Source organism: Ranitomeya imitator, chromosome 1 (genome assembly GCF_032444005.1).
Source record: "Ranitomeya imitator isolate aRanImi1 chromosome 1, aRanImi1.pri, whole genome shotgun sequence".
Classification (NCBI taxonomy): Eukaryota; Metazoa; Chordata; class Amphibia; order Anura; family Dendrobatidae; genus Ranitomeya; species Ranitomeya imitator.
In genome coordinates this window covers 58685174-58702451 of record NC_091282.1, presented here as the reverse complement: position 1 = coordinate 58702451, position 17278 = coordinate 58685174, and the positions used below count along the sequence as shown (strand labels likewise).

Genomic DNA, 17278 nt, shown 5'->3' with positions numbered 1-17278 from the left:
CATCCTACCACAAAAGGCTCGCCAAAACCTTGAAACAAACTGGGAACCTCTGTCAGAAACAATATTCTCAGGAATGCCATGCAACCGAACCACATGCTGAAAGAACAAAGGTACCAAATCAGAGGAGGAAGGCAATTTAGCCAAGGGCACCAGATGGACCATTTTAGAAAAGCGATCACAGACCACCCAAATGACTGACATCTTTTGAGAAACGGGAAGGTCAGAAATGAAATCCATCGAAATATGTGTCCAAGGCCTCTTTGGGACCGGCAAGGGCAAAAGCAACCCACTGGCACGAGAACAGCAGGGCTTAGCCCTAGCACAAATCCCACAGGACTGCACAAAAGTACGTACATCCCGTGACAGAGATGGCCACCAGAAGGATCTAGCCACTAACTCTCTGGTACCAAAGATTCCAGGATGACCAGCCAACACCGAACAATGAAGTTCAGAGATAAGTTTATTAGTCCACCTATCAGGGACGAACAGTTTCTCTGCTGGACAACGATCAGGTTTATTCGCCTGAAATTTTTGCAGCACCCGCCGCAAATCAGGGGAGATGGCAGACACAATGACTCCTTCCTTGAGGATACCCGCCGGCTCAGATAAACCCGGAGAGTCGGGCACAAAACTCCTAGACAGAGCATCCGCCTTCACATTTTTAGAGCCCGGAAGGTACGAAATCACAAAGTCGAAGCGGGCAAAAAATAACGACCAACGGGCCTGTCTAGGATTCAAGCGCTTGGCAGACTCGAGATAAGTCAAGTTCTTATGATCAGTCAATACCACCACGCGATGCTTAGCTCCTTCAAGCCAATGACGCCACTCCTCGAATGCCCACTTCATGGCCAGCAACTCTCGATTGCCCACATCATAATTACGCTCAGCGGGCGAAAACTTCCTGGAAAAGAAAGCACATGGTTTCATCACTGAGCAATCAGAACCTCTCTGTGACAAAACCGCCCCTGCTCCAATCTCAGAAGCATCAACCTCGACCTGGAACGGAAGAGAAACATCTGGCTGACACAACACAGGGGCAGAACAAAAACGACGCTTCAACTCCTGAAAAGCTTCCACAGCAGCAGAAGACCAATTAACCAAATCAGCACCCTTCTTGGTCAAATCGGTCAATGGTTTGGCAATGCTAGAAAAATTACAGATGAAGCGACGATAAAAATTAGCAAAGCCCAGGAACTTTTGCAGACTTTTCAGAGATGTCGGCTGAATCCAATCCTGGATGGCTTGGACCTTAACTGGATCCATCTCGATAGTAGAAGGGGTAAAGATGAACCCCAAAAATGAAACTTTCTGCACACCGAAGAGACACTTTGATCCCTTCACAAACAAAGAGTTAGCACGCAGGACCTGAAAAACCATTCTGACCTGCTTCACATGAGACTCCCAATCATCTGAGAAGAGCAAAATGTCATCCAAGTAAACAATCAGGAATTTATCCAGATACTCACGGAAGATGTCATGCATAAAAGACTGAAACACAGATGGAGCATTGGCAAGTCCGAACGGCATCACTAGATACTCAAAATGACCCTCGGGCGTATTGAATGCAGTTTTCCATTCATCTCCTTGCCTGATTCTCACCAGATTATACGCACCACGAAGATCTATCTTAGTGAACCAACTAGCCCCCTTAATCCGAGCAAACAAGTCAGATAACAATGGCAAGGGATACTGAAATTTAACAGTGATCTTATTAAGAAGGCGGTAATCAATACACGGTCTCAGCGAACCATCCTTCTTGGCTACAAAGAAGAACCCTGCTCCCAGTGGTGATGACGATGGGCGAATATGTCCCTTCTCCAGGGATTCCTTCACATAACTGCGCATAGCGGCGTGTTCGGGCACGGATAAATTAAATAATCGACCTTTAGGGAATTTACTACCAGGAATCAAATTGATAGCACAATCACAATCCCTATGCGGAGGTAGAGCATCGGACTTGGGCTCTTCAAATACATCCTGATAATCAGACAAGAACTCTGGGACCTCAGAAGGGGTGGATGACGAAATCGACAAAAATGGAACATCACCATGTACCCCCTGAGAACCCCAGCTGGATACAGACATGGAATTCCAATCCAATACTGGATTATGGGTTTGTAGCCATGGCAACCCCAACACGACCACATCATGCAGATTATGCAACACCAGAAAGCGAATAACTTCCTGATGTGCAGGAGCCATGCACATGGTCAGCTGGGTCCAGTACTGAGGTTTATTCTTGGCCAAAGGTGTAGCATCAATTCCTCTCAATGGAATAGGACACCGCAAAGGCTCCAAGAAAAACCCACAACGTTTAGCATAATCCAAATCCATCAGATTCAGGGCAGCGCCCGAATCCACAAACGCCATGACAGAAAACGACGACAAAGAGCATATCAAGGTAATGGACAGAAGGAATTTGGACTGTACAGTACCAATGACGGCAGACCTAGCGGACCGCTTAGTGCGCTTAGGACAATCAGAAATAGCATGAGTGGAATCACCACAGTAGAAACACAGCCCATTCAGACGTCTGTATTCCTGCCGTTCAACTCTAGTCATAGTCCTATCGCACTGCATAGGCTCAGGTTTAACCTCAGGCAGTACCGCCAAATGGTGCACAGATTTACGCTCGCGCAAGCGTCGACCGATCTGAATGGCCAAAGACAAAGACTCATTCAAACCAGCAGGCATAGGAAATCCCACCATGACATCCTTAAGAGCCTCAGAGAGACCCTTTCTGAACAAAGCTGCCAGCGCAGATTCATTCCAAATGTCTAGGGGAAAAAAAAAAAAGTGAACACAGAGCAGAAAAAAAAAAAAAAAAAAATGATGTCAGAACTTTTTCTTTCCCTCTATTGAGAATCATTAGTTAGGCTCCTTGTACTGTTATGTTTGCTAATGACAGGTGTTATGAAGGCAATCCAGAAACACAGTGTGCTTAGCGATCAGAGCGCACACAGTGATCTGACAAATACCCAAAAATACAAGAACGAGCTCTGAGACGTGGAAACTCTGTAGACTGCACACCTGATCCTATCCTAAACACAACTAAAAGCGGCTGTGGATTGCGCCTAACAACTACCTAGGCAACTCGGCACAGCCTAAGAAACTAGCTAGCCTGAAGATAGAAAAATAGGCCTGACTTGCCCCAGAGAAATTCCCCAAAGGAAAAGGCAGCCCCCCACATATAATGACTGTGAGTAAGATGAAAAGACAAAACGTAGGGATGAAATAGATTCAGCAAAGTGGGGCCCGATATTCTAGGACAGAGCGAGGACAGTAAAGCGAACTTTGCAGTCTACAAAAAACCCTAAAGCAAAACCACGCAAAGGGGGCAAAAAAAACCCACCGTGCCGAACTAACGGCACGGCGGTACACCCTTTGCGTCTCAGAGCTTCCAGCAAAACAAAAGACAAGCTGGACAGAAAAAAAGCAACAAAAAAACAAAAAGCACTTAGCTATACAGAGCAGCAGGTCACAGGAACAATCAGGAGAAGCTCAGATCCAAGACTGAAACATTGACAAGGAGCAAGGATAGCAGCATCAGGCGGAGTTAAGTAATGAAGCAGTTAACGAGCTCACCAGAACACCTGAGGGAGGAAGCTCAGAAGCTACAGTACCCCTTGTGACCACAGGAGTGAATTCAGCCACAGAATTCACAACACATCACTGTCCCCGTTGGGGCTCACAATCTAGATTCCCTATCCGTATGTCTTTGGAATGTGGGAGGAAACCGGAGAACCTGGAGGAAACCCACGCAAACATGGGGAGAACATACAAACTCTTTGCAGATGTTGTCCTTGGTGGGATTTGAACCCAGGACTCCAGCGCTGCAAGCCACCGTGCCGCCTTATATATACTGAAGGGACACAAATAGCTATGAACGCAGACGGGAGTTACTAAGGACTCAGGTCCCCAACAATCACAATTTATGATTTATTATTATTATTATTTATTTATATAGCACCATTAATTCCATGGTGCTGTACATAAGAAGGGGTTAGGCTACGTTCACATTTGCGTTCTGCCGGGCTGCGTCGGGCGCAGCCGCGGCGACGCATGCGCCATGCACCCCTATATTTAACATGGGGGCGTATGGACATGCGTTTGCATACGTTTTGCGATGCACGCGTCTTTTTTGCCGCAAGCGTTAGGGCGCAGAGGACGCAGCAAGATGCATTTTTTTTGCGTCCAAAATCCGGCAAAAAAAGGACGCATGCGTCGCAAAACTATGCGTTTTGCATGCGTTCTTGTTTACGTTGTGCGTTGCGTCGTCGACGCAGCCCCGCACAACGGAAATGTGAACGTAGCCTTACATCAAAATACAAAATTCACTTACAGTAAACAAACTAATAATGACAGACTGGTACAGAGGGAAGAGGACCCTGCCCTTGCGGGCTTACATTCTACAGGATGGTGGGGGAGGAGGCAGTAGGTCGAGGGTTGCAGCAGCTCTGATGGTGTTGATGTTGCCCTTTGGTCATTACAGGTTGTAATTATCACTACAATGTTCTAAAAACATGTTATTTCTATTTCAGGAGGATGATAAAGGGCTGTCCTAAATAAGGGTACCGTCACACTATAACATTTCGATCGCTACGACGGTACGATTCGTGACGTTCCAGCGATATCGTTACGATATCGCTGTGTCTGACACGCAGCAGCGATCAGGGATCCTGCTGAGAATCGTACGTCGTAGCAGATCGTTTAGAACTTTCTTTCATCGCTGGATCTCCCGCTGTCATCGCTAGATCGGTGTGTGTGACACCGATCTAGCGATGCGATCCAGCGATGCGTTCGCTTGTAACCAGGGTAAACATCGGGTAACTAAGCGCAGGACCGCGCTTAGTTACCCGATGTTTACCCTGGTTACAAGCGTTAAACTAAAAAAAAAACAAACAGCACATACTTACATTCTGGTGTCCGTCAGGTCCCTTGCCGTCTCTGCTTCCCGCACTGTGACTGCCGGCCGTAAAGTGAAAGCAGAGCACAGCGGCTGTGCTTTCACTTTCACTTTACGGCCGGCAGTCACTGAGTGCGGGAAGCAGACTGCAAGGGACCTGACAGACACCAGAATGTAAGTATGTGCTGTTTTTTTTTTTTTAGTTTAACGCTTGTAACCAGGGTAAACATCGGGTAACTAAGCGCGGTCCTGCGCTTAGTTACCCGATGTTTGCGCTTAGTTACCCGATGTTTACCCTGGTTACCCAGGGACCTCGGCATCGTTGGTCGCTGGAGAGCTGTCTGTGTGACAGCTTCCCAGCGACCACACTACGATTTACCTACGATCACGGCCAGGTCATATCGCTGGTCGTGATCGTAGGTAAATCGTATAGTGTGACGGTACCCTAACTGGCACTGCTTATCTTAAGTAAACAATGGACTGAAACACTATGTGAGATAAAAATGTATATTTTTGGTACCATGAGAGGCTGGAGCATAATTAAAGGGATCTTATCAGGTCCCAAAATGCTATTAAACCACCATCAATAGATTGTGCAACCTTCTTCCTGCATTAAAATAATGTGTTTCTTGCGCCATTTTATTGTAGTGTCCATTTTTTTAGCTGCAGCAACAAGGGGCGGGTGGAGGCACTTGTGCAGTAGCATCTATCGGTACGCAATAGATACTAATGTGATACTAATACGCAATAAATACTAATACTAATTCACCAACACCGGAGCTCCTGCAACCCTCAACCTATTGTCTCCTTCCCCACCATCCTGTAGAATGTAAGCCCGCAAGGGCAGGGTCCTCGCCCCTCTGTATCAGTCCGTCATTGTTAGTTTGTTTACTGTAGATGATATCTGTAATTTGTATGTAACCCCTTCTCATGTACAGCACCGTGGAATCAATGGTGCTATAAATAAATAATAATAATAATAGTAATAATAATAACGTGTAGGCGCAGCCGACGGCGCTCTACTGATGTAGCGTCATTTTTGTTTGGGCTGCAGCAACAAGGAGGCGGCACAGGCGCTTGCGCGGTAGCCAAGTGTCGGCGGCAGTGTCGGGAATTGAGGCGCGAGTTTCTCGCATTGCAGATGATTACTGGATATAGCTATGTTCACATGTCCAGTAATCATCCATATACCGGTAAATGGATCCTGCACCAACTTTTTTGTCTGTTTTAAAAAAAAAGAACTGATTTCAACTGGATCTGATTTTTTTTTTTTTTACTTTGAAGTCTATGGAAAACAAATCTGTTCAATAACCATCCATTTGTTTTTGTTTTTTCACTAGAAAAGGATCAGTATTTTGCTTACCGGAATAGTTTCGAATAGATGATTGCTTGATCGTTCACATGTCCAGTTGTTTACATTAAATATTTATTTTTCCATCTCCATCTCCACTAAAGGTACCTTCACACATAACGATATTGTTAACGATATCGTTGCTTTTTGTGACGTAGCAACGATATCGTTAATAAAATCGCTATGTGTGACAGCGACCAACGATCAGGCCCCTGCTGGGAGATCGTTGGTCGCTGAAGAAAGTCCAGAACTTTATTTCGTCGCTGGACTCCCCGCAGACATGGCTGAATCGGCGTGTGTGACACCGATCCAGCGATGTCTTCACTGGTAACCAGGGTAAACATCGGGTAACTAAGCGCAGGGCCACGCTTAGTAACCCGATGTTTACCCTGGTTACCATCCTAAAAGTAAAAAAACAAACAGTACATACTTACCTAACGCTGTCTGTCCTCCAGCGCTGTGCTCTGCACTCCTCCTGTACTGGCTGTGAGCGTCGGTCAGCCGGAAAGCAGAGCGGTGACGTCACCGCTCTGCTTTCCGGCCGCTGTGCTCACACAGCCAGTACAGGAGGAGAGCAGAGCACAGCGCTGGAGGACAGACAGCGTTAGGTAAGTATGTACTGTTTGTTTTTTTTACTTTTAGGAAGGTAACCAGGGTAAACATCGGGTTACTAAGCGCGGCCCTGCGCTTAGTTACCCGATGTTTACCCTGGTTACCGGCATCGTTGGTCGCTGGAGAGCGGTCTGTGTGACAGCTCTCCAGCAACCAAACAGCGACGCTGCAGCGATCCGGATCGTTGTCGGTATCGCTGCAGCGTCGCTTAATGTGAAGGGACCTTTAGCAAAAAATGGATCCTTTTCAAATTGGAGAAAACAAGATGGATATTTAACTGATCTGTTTTCAGTAGACTTCAATTGTCAAAAAATGAATCCAGTTGAAATCAGTTTCAACTGGACAAAAAAGTTGTATCTGCAGAACTTTTTTGGGGGGAACGGATTGCTACTGGATCTGTTCTGATGATTACTGAAAAATATTTAGAATTGAGAGTCCTCAGTGGTTGATACCTTTTAATGGCTAACTAAAAAGATGGTAACAAATTACAAGCTTTCGAGACTACTCAGGTCTCTTCATCAGGCATAGACCTGAGTAGTATCGAAAGCTTGTAATTTGTTACCATCTTTTTAGTTAGTCAATTCTAAGGCTAGGTGCACATTGCGATAGGGCAATCCGTTTAGCGCATACGCTAGAGGATTGCGCTAACGCAATGTCCCAAAAGGGATCGCGTTTGGCGATCCCGCTAGCGCAGATGCCCGATCTGCGCTAGCGAGGAACAGACCTTGGACGCTGCAAGCAGCGTTCGAGGTCTGTCCGAAACTAACGGGACATCGCTAGCGCATGCCAAAAATGGCATGCGTCGGCGATGTGTTAGCGACCCTTTAGCCCATTGCGGTCAATGGGTGCGCTAACGGACCCGTTACATAGCGTTAATTGCGACAATTGCGCCATGTAACGGAGTCCGCTAGCGGACACCCATTAACGCAATGTGAACCTAGCCTAAATATGTTTCTATCTACTGGCTAACACGGTACCAAGACATATATCTTTCCTGTATCTGATGTTTACTGGATATAACAGCCGTAGGCATTAGCCCACAGCTATAAAAACCTGGAACTGCTTCCCTCTCTGTGAATAAACGAATGGCACTGAGACTGACGGGGAGTCGGTGGGCCCCCTCCCTCCTAGTGCCTGACGGGGAGTCGGTGGGCCCCCTCCCTCCCACACTGAGCCTGACGGGGAGTCGGTGGGCCCCCTCGCTCCCTCCCACCTGAGACTCACGGGGAGTCGGTGGGCCCCCTCCCTCCCTCCCTCCCTCCCACGCTGAGCCTGACGGGGAGTCGGTGGGCCCCCTCCCTCCCACACTGAGCCTGACGGGGAGTCGGTGGACCCCCTCCCTCCTAGTGCCTGACGGGGAGTCGGTGGGCCCCCTCCCTCGTAGTGCCTGACGGGGAGTCGGTAGGCCCCCTCCTCCCACACTGAGCCTGACGGGGAGTCGGTGGGCCCCCTCCCTCCTAGTGCCTGACGGGGAGTCGGTGGGCCCCCTCCCTCCTAGTGCCTGACGGGGAGTCGGTGGGCCCCCTCCCTCCCACACTGAGCCTGACGGGGAGTCGGTGGGCCCCCTCCTTCCTAGTGCCTGACGGGGAGTCGGTGGGCCCCCTCCCTCCTAGTGCCTGACGGGGAGTCGGTGGGCCCCCTCCCTCCTAGTGCCTGACGGGGAGTCGGTGGGCCCCCTCCCTCCTAGTGCCTGACGGGGAGTCGGTAGGCCCCCTCCCTCCTAGTGCCTGACGGGGAGTCGGTGGGCCCCCTCCCTCCCACACTGAGCCTGACGGGGAGTCGGTGGGCCCCCTCCTTCCTAGTGCCTGACGGGGAGTCGGTGGGCCCCCTCCCTCCTAGTGCCTGACGGGGAGTCGGTGGGCCCCCTCCCTCCCACGCTGAGCCTGACGGGGAGTCGGTAGGCCCCCTCCCTCCTAGTGCCTGACGGGGAGTCGGTAGGCCCCCTCCCTCCCACGCTGAGCCTGACGGGGAGTCGGTGGGCCCCCTCCCTCCTAGTGCCTGACGGGGAGTCGGTGGACCCCCTCCCTCCTAGTGCCTGACGGGGAGTCGGTGGGCCCCCTCCCTCCTAGTGCCTGACGGGGAGTCGGTGGACCCCCTCCCTCCTAGTGCCTGACGGGGAGTCGGTGGGCCCCCTCCCTCCTAGTGCCTGACGGGGAGTCGGTAGGCCCCCTCCCTCCCATGCTGAGCCTGACGGGGAGTCGGTAGGCCCCCTCCCTCCTAGTGCCTGACGGGGAGTCGGTGGACCCCCTCCCTCCTAGTGCCTGACGGGGAGTCGGTGGGCCCCCTCCCTCCTAGTGCCTGACGGGGAGTCGGTAGGCCCCCTCCCTCCCACGCTGAGCCTGACGGGGAGTCGGTAGGCCCCCTCCCTCCTAGTGCCTGACGGGGAGTCGGTAGGCCCCCTCCCTCCCACGCTGAGCCTGACGGGGAGTCGGTAGGCCCCCTCCCTCCCACGCTGAGCCTGACGGGGAGTCGGTAGGCCCCCTCCCTCCTAGTGCCTGACGGGGAGTCGGTGGGCCCCCTCCCTCCTAGTGCCTGACGGGGAGTCGGTGGGCCCCCTCCCTCCCACGCTGAGCCTGACGGGGAGTCGGTGGGCCCCCTCCCTCCTAGTGCCTGACGGGGAGTCGGTGGGCCCCCTCCCTCCTAGTGCCTGACGGGGAGTCGGTAGGCCCCCTCCCTCCTAGTGCCTGACGGGGAGTCGGTGGGCCCCCTCCCTCCTAGTGCCTGACGGGGAGTCGGTGGACCCCCTCCCTCCTAGTGCCTGACGGGGAGTCGGTGGGCCCCCTCCCTCCTAGTGCCTGACGGGGAGTCGGTAGGCCCCCTCCCTCCCACGCTGAGCCTGACGGGGAGTCGGTAGGCCCCCTCCCTCCCACACTGAGCCTGACGGGGAGTCGGTGGGCCCCCTCCCTCCTAGTGCCTGACGGGGAGTCGGTGGGCCCCCTCCCTCCTAGTGCCTGACGGGGAGTCGGTGGGCCCCCTCCCTCCTAGTGCCTGACGGGGAGTCGGTGGGCCCCCTCCCTCCTAGTGCCTGACGGGGAGTCGGTGGGCCCCCTCCCTCCTAGTGCCTGACGGGGAGTCGGTAGGCCCCCTCCCTCCCATGCTGAGCCTGACGGGGAGTCGGTAGGCCCCCTCCCTCCCACACTGAGCCTGACGGGGAGTCGGTGGGCCCCCTCCCTCCTAGTGCCTGACGGGGAGTCGGTGGGCCCCCTCCCTCCTAGTGCCTGACGGGGAGTCGGTGGGCCCCCTCCCTCCTAGTGCCTGACGGGGAGTCGGTGGGCCCCCTCCCTCCTAGTGCCTGACGGGGAGTCGGTGGGCCCCCTCCCTCCTAGTGCCTGACGGGGAGTCGGTAGGCCCCCTCCCTCCCACGCTGAGCCTGACGGGGAGTCGGTGGGCCCCCTCCCTCCTAGTGCCTGACGGGGAGTCGGTGGGCCCCCTCCCTCCTAGTGCCTGACGGGGAGTCGGTAGGCCCCCTCCCTCCTAGTGCCTGACGGGGAGTCGGTGGGCCCCCTCCCTCCTAGTGCCTGACGGGGAGTCGGTGGACCCCCTCCCTCCTAGTGCCTGACGGGGAGTCGGTGGGCCCCCTCCCTCCTAGTGCCTGACGGGGAGTCGGTAGGCCCCCTCCCTCCCACGCTGAGCCTGACGGGGAGTCGGTAGGCCCCCTCCCTCCCACACTGAGCCTGACGGGGAGTCGGTGGGCCCCCTCCCTCCTAGTGCCTGACGGGGAGTCGGTGGGCCCCCTCCCTCCTAGTGCCTGACGGGGAGTCGGTGGGCCCCCTCCCTCCTAGTGCCTGACGGGGAGTCGGTGGGCCCCCTCCCTCCTAGTGCCTGACGGGGAGTCGGTGGGCCCCCTCCCTCCTAGTGCCTGACGGGGAGTCGGTAGGCCCCCTCCCTCCCATGCTGAGCCTGACGGGGAGTCGGTAGGCCCCCTCCCTCCTAGTGCCTGACGGGGAGTCGGTGGGCCCCCTCCCTCCTAGTGCCTGACGGGGAGTCGGTGGGCCCCCTCCCTCCTAGTGCCTGACGGGGAGTCGGTGGGCCCCCTCCCTCCTAGTGCCTGACGGGGAGTCGGTGGGCCCCCTCCCTCCCACGCTGGCCATGTTGTGTCAGGTAGTGGCAGTGTTGAGTGCATTAACCCAGCCCTGCCGCTTCATTAGCATCTGCTGCTCGCTACTGCAGGACTATAGGGTGGAGGGGGGGAAAGGGACAGACACACGGGCCAGGCGAGGGAGAGACACCCAGAGGAGGGGGAGAGACAGACGGAGCAGGCGGGAGACACACACACATCCACGGGAGAGGGACACACACAGGCGGGAGAGACTCGCACACAAGGGAGGGGGATGGCCAGCTCTCATTAGACAGGCGGAGCGGACATTTTGTGATACATTACAGTATCTGGATGAGCGGAGACAGAGGTCGGGGAGCCGCGCTGCACCGTGTCCGGCCGGGAGACGCGCCCGCTGCAGGATCGAGCGGCGCCGAAACGTTGGATCGCGGCTAGAACGTCGGGGAAACCTTGTATCCGCGGCGCGCAACATTGTATCAAGGCTCGAGCGCCGGGGAAACCTTGTATCCGCGTCCTCTAAACTGCGATCCTCCGCGAATCCCGCCGGGGAATCCACCCAGGGAGCAGCTGCCACTTGTCCTATCCCCCTTCCCCCTCTCCTAGAGCTCCGACAGCCCCCGGAGGGGCCCCTGCTCCCGCCTGGTTCTCCTTCCTCTCCCTGGAGTGTATTTTTTTCCCTTCTGTGCAAGTCCAGGACTCGTGGAGCCGCCATTTTTCCCCCTGTGTGACACATAAACATGGCATTGCCGCAGAGCCCGGGATCTGAGCGCTCCCCCAGCCTGGAGGACGGGTAAGACGGTGCGGGGGGACTCTTCTGGGGATCTCTTGCTGCTTTAGATCTGTTTTTTTTTGGTGCAATAAATCACTGTGTAGTGGCGGGCTGTAGATGTCAAGAATCGTGGTGACATGGAGTGACAGCTAGGTCAGCTCCTATTTTTTTTTGGAGGTTCTGCAGCAGCTGAAGGGTATTCCTACACTGACCTCTGGTGGAGGAGTGAATTAGCCAGACTGCTGGTGGTTCCTTCTCTGGTTGTGGGTGGACTTGCATTGATTGGGATCATATAGTACATGGGGATTGTCCAAGGTCATCTAGAGTTGACATTAGGTTGTCCCATGGCTCTTCAGTCCTCCCTGCAGCCACAATGCCGACCTTTTCTTGTCTGGCTGCTCTAGGTTGCAGGTTAAGTGGAGCTACAGAGGCTTTCTGTAAAGAGGTCTCAGATCAGGAGCAGTCATGTCAAAAGCTTCTCTTATTAATGGTTCTAGAAGAGAAGATGACAGTCATTTCAAGAAAGTCAAGAGTGTGTGTGGTGCTTGTGTACACCAGCATGGAGGCAACCATAGCTTCCTTCTCACAACATAACCTTTCCTCTGCTCTACAGACCCAGCAATGACTGTTCTGTAGCTGTGCCACCATATCATCATCATCATCAGCAGTGATTGCCTGCAGCCATCACATACCCTATCAGCACTGGGCTATTAGTTCTGCTTCATACAGGCTAATGAGTGCGAAGGAAAAAAAAAAAACCCTGAACGTTTACTGACTGTCCTTAACTTTGTTGTACTTGGTTTTAATTTGTTTTCTTAGATGCTGCTGACCTTGTAGTTATTGATTTCCCAAGCTGTTTGTGTGCGTTTGTTATATGTAATGTTTGTACTGCTCGTGTGTAAAGTGTATATATAATGTGTTTACTATTTGTAACAGGTTTTATACGGTTTGTTTACCCACCTTTCCTTGAACCCCTAAAGGTCTGCCGCACCCCCCTCTCTTTGCTTTCCTCGGATTTAGGGTTTGTTATTTACTATATAAACCTGTTGGCACTTGCGGTTTTTTTGTTTAATAGGGGTCTCCTTTTAAATCCACGTATATCTATATGTATTACAGACAGCAGCTGTGACAAGGATTTCCTATTGGTTTCCGCTTGCAGTAAAGTATACTGATAATCTTGCTTGTTGATGTGAGCTTCTCCCAAGGCAGATAGAGCTTATTATTTGTATCCTGTGGAGAAGCAATGGGCAGCTCAAGCCTTGACAGGAACAAGAGCGGAGAAAGGGCTCCAAATCGTCACCCTCCTCCTCCTCCCTCTTCCCCTTTTGCCCTTGTGGTGGTGGTAGGACATCCTTTCGAGGCAAAATACAACCCACACGTGTACAGGGATCATGCACTCATGTTTAAACCAGTCTAGAAAAACAGTTGACAGGATACCACTTGTGTCTTGGCTCTCAGGGGTAGCACCCCCCCTGCTGTGTTTGGTTTTGACTGCTATATGAGCTGCCTGTCTGGAAGACCCCTAAAGTACACAGTGACATTTGCTCCATACTGTAAACCCTCCCTATGACCCCCCTACCTTACTCTAACCAGTCTTATTCTTATTTAGTGTTTCTCCTATTGAGATTTCCTATTTATGAGACCGTTTCTTATTTGTAAATAGAATATTGATCTTAGTTTGGCCTCTGACACCTTCCCCTGCATGAATGGCCAGGCAGGTCACACTCGGGACCCTTCTAGGGTGCCCTAAGGGCTTCTGATGCTGCTTTTATGTCCCCCCCCAAAAAAACAAAAAAAAAACATGGCATTTTTATGTTTTGAAGCCATTGGGATAATCATTTTGGTGCTTGAACTGTATATAAAATACACACGTAGACGTTGTGGATAATCTGAAAATCCACTACCTCACTGTAGAGCCAATGTTGTTTGTTTTTGATGGAAACACTGTAGTTCGTAAAATGAATCACTGGGAGGATCGCTTATGGCCGTGCCAGACATGTGAAATTATTATAGATTTTGTGTCCAAAATGAATGTGTTTCATTACATTTGACAGCTGTAAAAATAACATTTCACGATCCGATCCGTATTTGTTCGCCGTGACCCAGTCTGCCTGATTTTTCCCTGAAATATATATATATATATTTTTTTTTTTCTTCATGTTTTTGCACTCTGTTCCTTGCGCGGCTGAAGACCGTTCCTAAATGTCGGTTTGTCTCTCAGGGAGAAGGAGACGTTTCATCACGAAGTACTGTAATGGCCGCAAAGACTAAACTATGGACTTGGTACCTGAATGATCTTTCTACCACATGAAAATAGGAGACCACTGGTACAGTTTTTACATTGGGACCCAGAAGCTTTAAGCCAGTCCTCCGCCGCCCCCTACGCCAGTCCTCCGCCGCCCCCCTACGCCAGTCCTCCGCCGCCCCCCCTACGCCAGTCCTCTGCCGCCCCCAACGCCAGTCCTCCGCCGCCCCCAACGCCAGTCCTCCGCCGCCCCCCTACGCCAGTCCTCCGCCGCCCCCCTACGCCAGTCCTCCGCCGCCCCCCTACGCCAGTCCTCCGCCGCCCCCCTACGCCAGTCCTCCGCCGCCCCCCAACGCCAGTAATCCGCCTCCCCCAACGCCAGTCCTCAAAACTCATCAATAGATCGTTTTCCCAGATTTCCTTAGTATTGCATAGGTGATGGAATTATTGCCTGTGTAGATACTTGTGCAATATTAAGGAAATCCTGAAAACATGACCTGTTGGTGGCTCTTGAGGACAAGACTTGAGGAACATTGTCCTAGTGGTTTTGTAAATGGTACCAGATACAATGGACCTCAATAGTATTGGCTTATTTTTCTTTTTTTTCTGATTATTGTGGTAATCCTTCCTAAGTAGTTTTTTGGGGGCACAAATAGGTGAGGTAGCGCATTCCAAGGATCTGGTGCAGCACAAGAAAAGTTGGAATCTGTTGCTCTCATGTCGTGGATGGAATTATTTTCATTTCTCAGAACTGGTGTCATGACATTTTCCCTTTATTCACTACCCGTGAGAGACAAGGTTAATTTGTCGTTTAAGGTAATTGGTTTTTAATAACCGGACAAGCATCTATCACTTGACTGCACATTTGGACCATAGAAGTGGCTTCCAGGTTTTGCTGTTGACTTCTCTATAAGCTTTAAATAATCTCCTTCCCTAAAACATAAGTTCATAGCCCTTGAACCATCTCAAATTGTATTTTTAGCCATCTATAACTGACTGGTCACGAGTCACGACCTCTTCTTCTGTTTGAGTTGGTGGGATGCAAATAAGACATTTCTGTCCTTGGAGCTTCATAACATAAGTTTTTATTCTTTTGTTCTCAAAAATACATAAACACCCACTTCCTTGCCAATGCTAGCAGGCCAGATCCTTTTTTTGAAGGAACTCTTCATTTATGGTACTGAACAATGTCTTGATGGCTCCTCTCTTAAATCCAAACCTCATGTAAGCAACTGGAGGTTGTAGGCATGCTCCTTTTGGTGCCTTTCTTCTATAAATAATTCCATTTTTATCTTTATTTGGTATTATATAATCTCTAACATGTTTTGCTGTTAAAAAAACAAATGAACATTTCAAACCTCAGTGAGGGCCCTGCTCACAAGATCTTCCGATCTGAGTTATACTGAAGGGTCAAGTGTTTGTTTTACACACCGGTTAGGCCATATTTTAGTGGTGCCCATAAAGCTATATAAACCAGCTACTCCTCCAGTATCTGTCTATGCCTAATTATGAAGAACATTTGGTTGCAAGAAGTGTGGTGGACACTTGAGTGAAGGGGTCAGGTTCTAAAAAATTAATTGAGAAAGGGAGTGGAGGGGTAACTTGAGATAAGAAAAGTTATGGAAAGTGATGAGCTTGCAGAATAAGATGGATTTTGCATATAAAGGAGATTGTCTATGGTAGCGCATTCCGGAAAACTGGTGCAGCACAAGAAAAGTATTGAGGATTGGATGAGAGGTTGATATTTCGGAGGTTTGTCTTAGAGCATTACATGATTGTAGCGCATCGATGATGTGGGAAGAAATAAATGACAGTACAGCCTTTTGGAAAGTTTTTTGAGTGAAAATGTACTCTAAAGTGAAGGAACAACTAGTTTAGTGGCTGGTGATGGAGGGAGACATCGGTGTAGTGGTTGGACAGAAAGATAAGCCTAGCTGCTGAACTTAGAATAAACTCAAGTGAAGGTGACCTCAATGTTTTTTCTTTTTCATGTTTTGATTTTTGTTCCACAACCTCCTATAACTTTTGTAGAAGAAGAATAAAGGGAGTCGGCCCTTGACAACTAGTTAAGCTCTCACCTCTTTAAGAAGCATGAAAGCAGCAACTACTTTTGCTATGGAAAACTCTTTACAAATTTGATAATTTCCCAATCTCTTCTGATAAACATCAACTTTAACCTGCGCTAAGGCATCCTCTGACTAAAGATCTCTCCTGCCGTGCTTGGTGCAGTATTTTTCTACAAAAGATAGAATATGGTCTGGATAGTGTTGAGCAATAAGATTCGCGGGACCCTGACTTGGTGGTTGCCAGGATATTGCCCCGCAGACCTTCCCTTTCCTGTTGGAATCTTCAATGCCTTTTCTGATCTGTTGGCCTGGACCATATTGTGTATTTGTGTTGGTCAACCCACAACAGTGATGTTGCGCTTGACCTACTAATTTAAAAAATGCTACCGATAGTACGAGGAGGCCTGCGCCTAGAGGCCTGCGCCTAGAGGCCTGCGCCTAGAGGCCTGCGCCTAGAGGCCTGCGCCTAGAGGCCTGCGCCTAGAGGCCTGCGCCTAGAGGCCTGCGCCTAGAGGCCTGCGCCTAGAGGCCTGCGCCTAGAGGCCTGCGCCTAGAGGCCTGCGCCTAGAGGCCTGCGCCTAGAGGCCTGCGCCTAGAGGTCTGCCAAAACTACTATTGGATTCATTATCAGCACTTGTGTCCACAAATTGCACAGAAATGACAAACTAAAGACCAATATGCCACAATAGTATCCACTGATGGTCTCCTGACCAGTCCTTTTTGGCTTTCTCCATTCCTGGTCAGCCTAATTATTTCATGCTCTTCCCTGGTAACTAAACCCCTTAGTAAATTGTGGTCTGACTTTCCAAAAACCTACGAATTATACTGTGGGAAACACGGTGGTAGCGACTACACCCAAGCTCCTTTTGGCACCCGGCCTGTTGGTTTTGCCACATTTTTTTCTTTCTCCTGCTCTCAATAGATGTAATTGAAACCAGAAGTCTTTTCAGTGTATGGACGGCCAAGAAAAGGGGGAAATAAATATATATATATATATATATTTTTCTGCTGATGTTTTTTCAAGTTTCCGAAGTCTGGTTCCTGCCAAGAAGTACACTTATTGTTATTAACACGTTATCAATTTAAAGCATGAATTGTTTCAGATAACTCTTTCCTTGCCAGCAAACAATGTGCAGGGGGACTGAGGGGCTTAGCTTCAGCTTACCTTGAGAAGATCTAGATACAAATTCATGTTTCTTGGGTGAAATCCCAAGAAACAATGTAAACCCTATATTAAGGGTCACCAATCTAACCCAAGAAGAGGTGCGAAAC

General features: G+C 50.7%; 1 protein-coding gene across 2 annotated transcripts in view; it reads left to right on the top strand.

Moving 5' to 3' along the window:
- Positions 1-10958: 10958 nt before the first annotated feature.
- SETBP1 (SET binding protein 1) overlaps positions 10959-17278 on the top strand; it is a 226117-nt gene continuing 219797 nt past the window's right edge. For both annotated transcript variants that reach the window (XM_069747148.1, XM_069747156.1), the window contains exon 1: positions 10959-11716. The gene's annotated coding sequence lies outside the window, so the exon portion shown is untranslated. The remainder of the gene's footprint in view (positions 11717-17278) is intronic.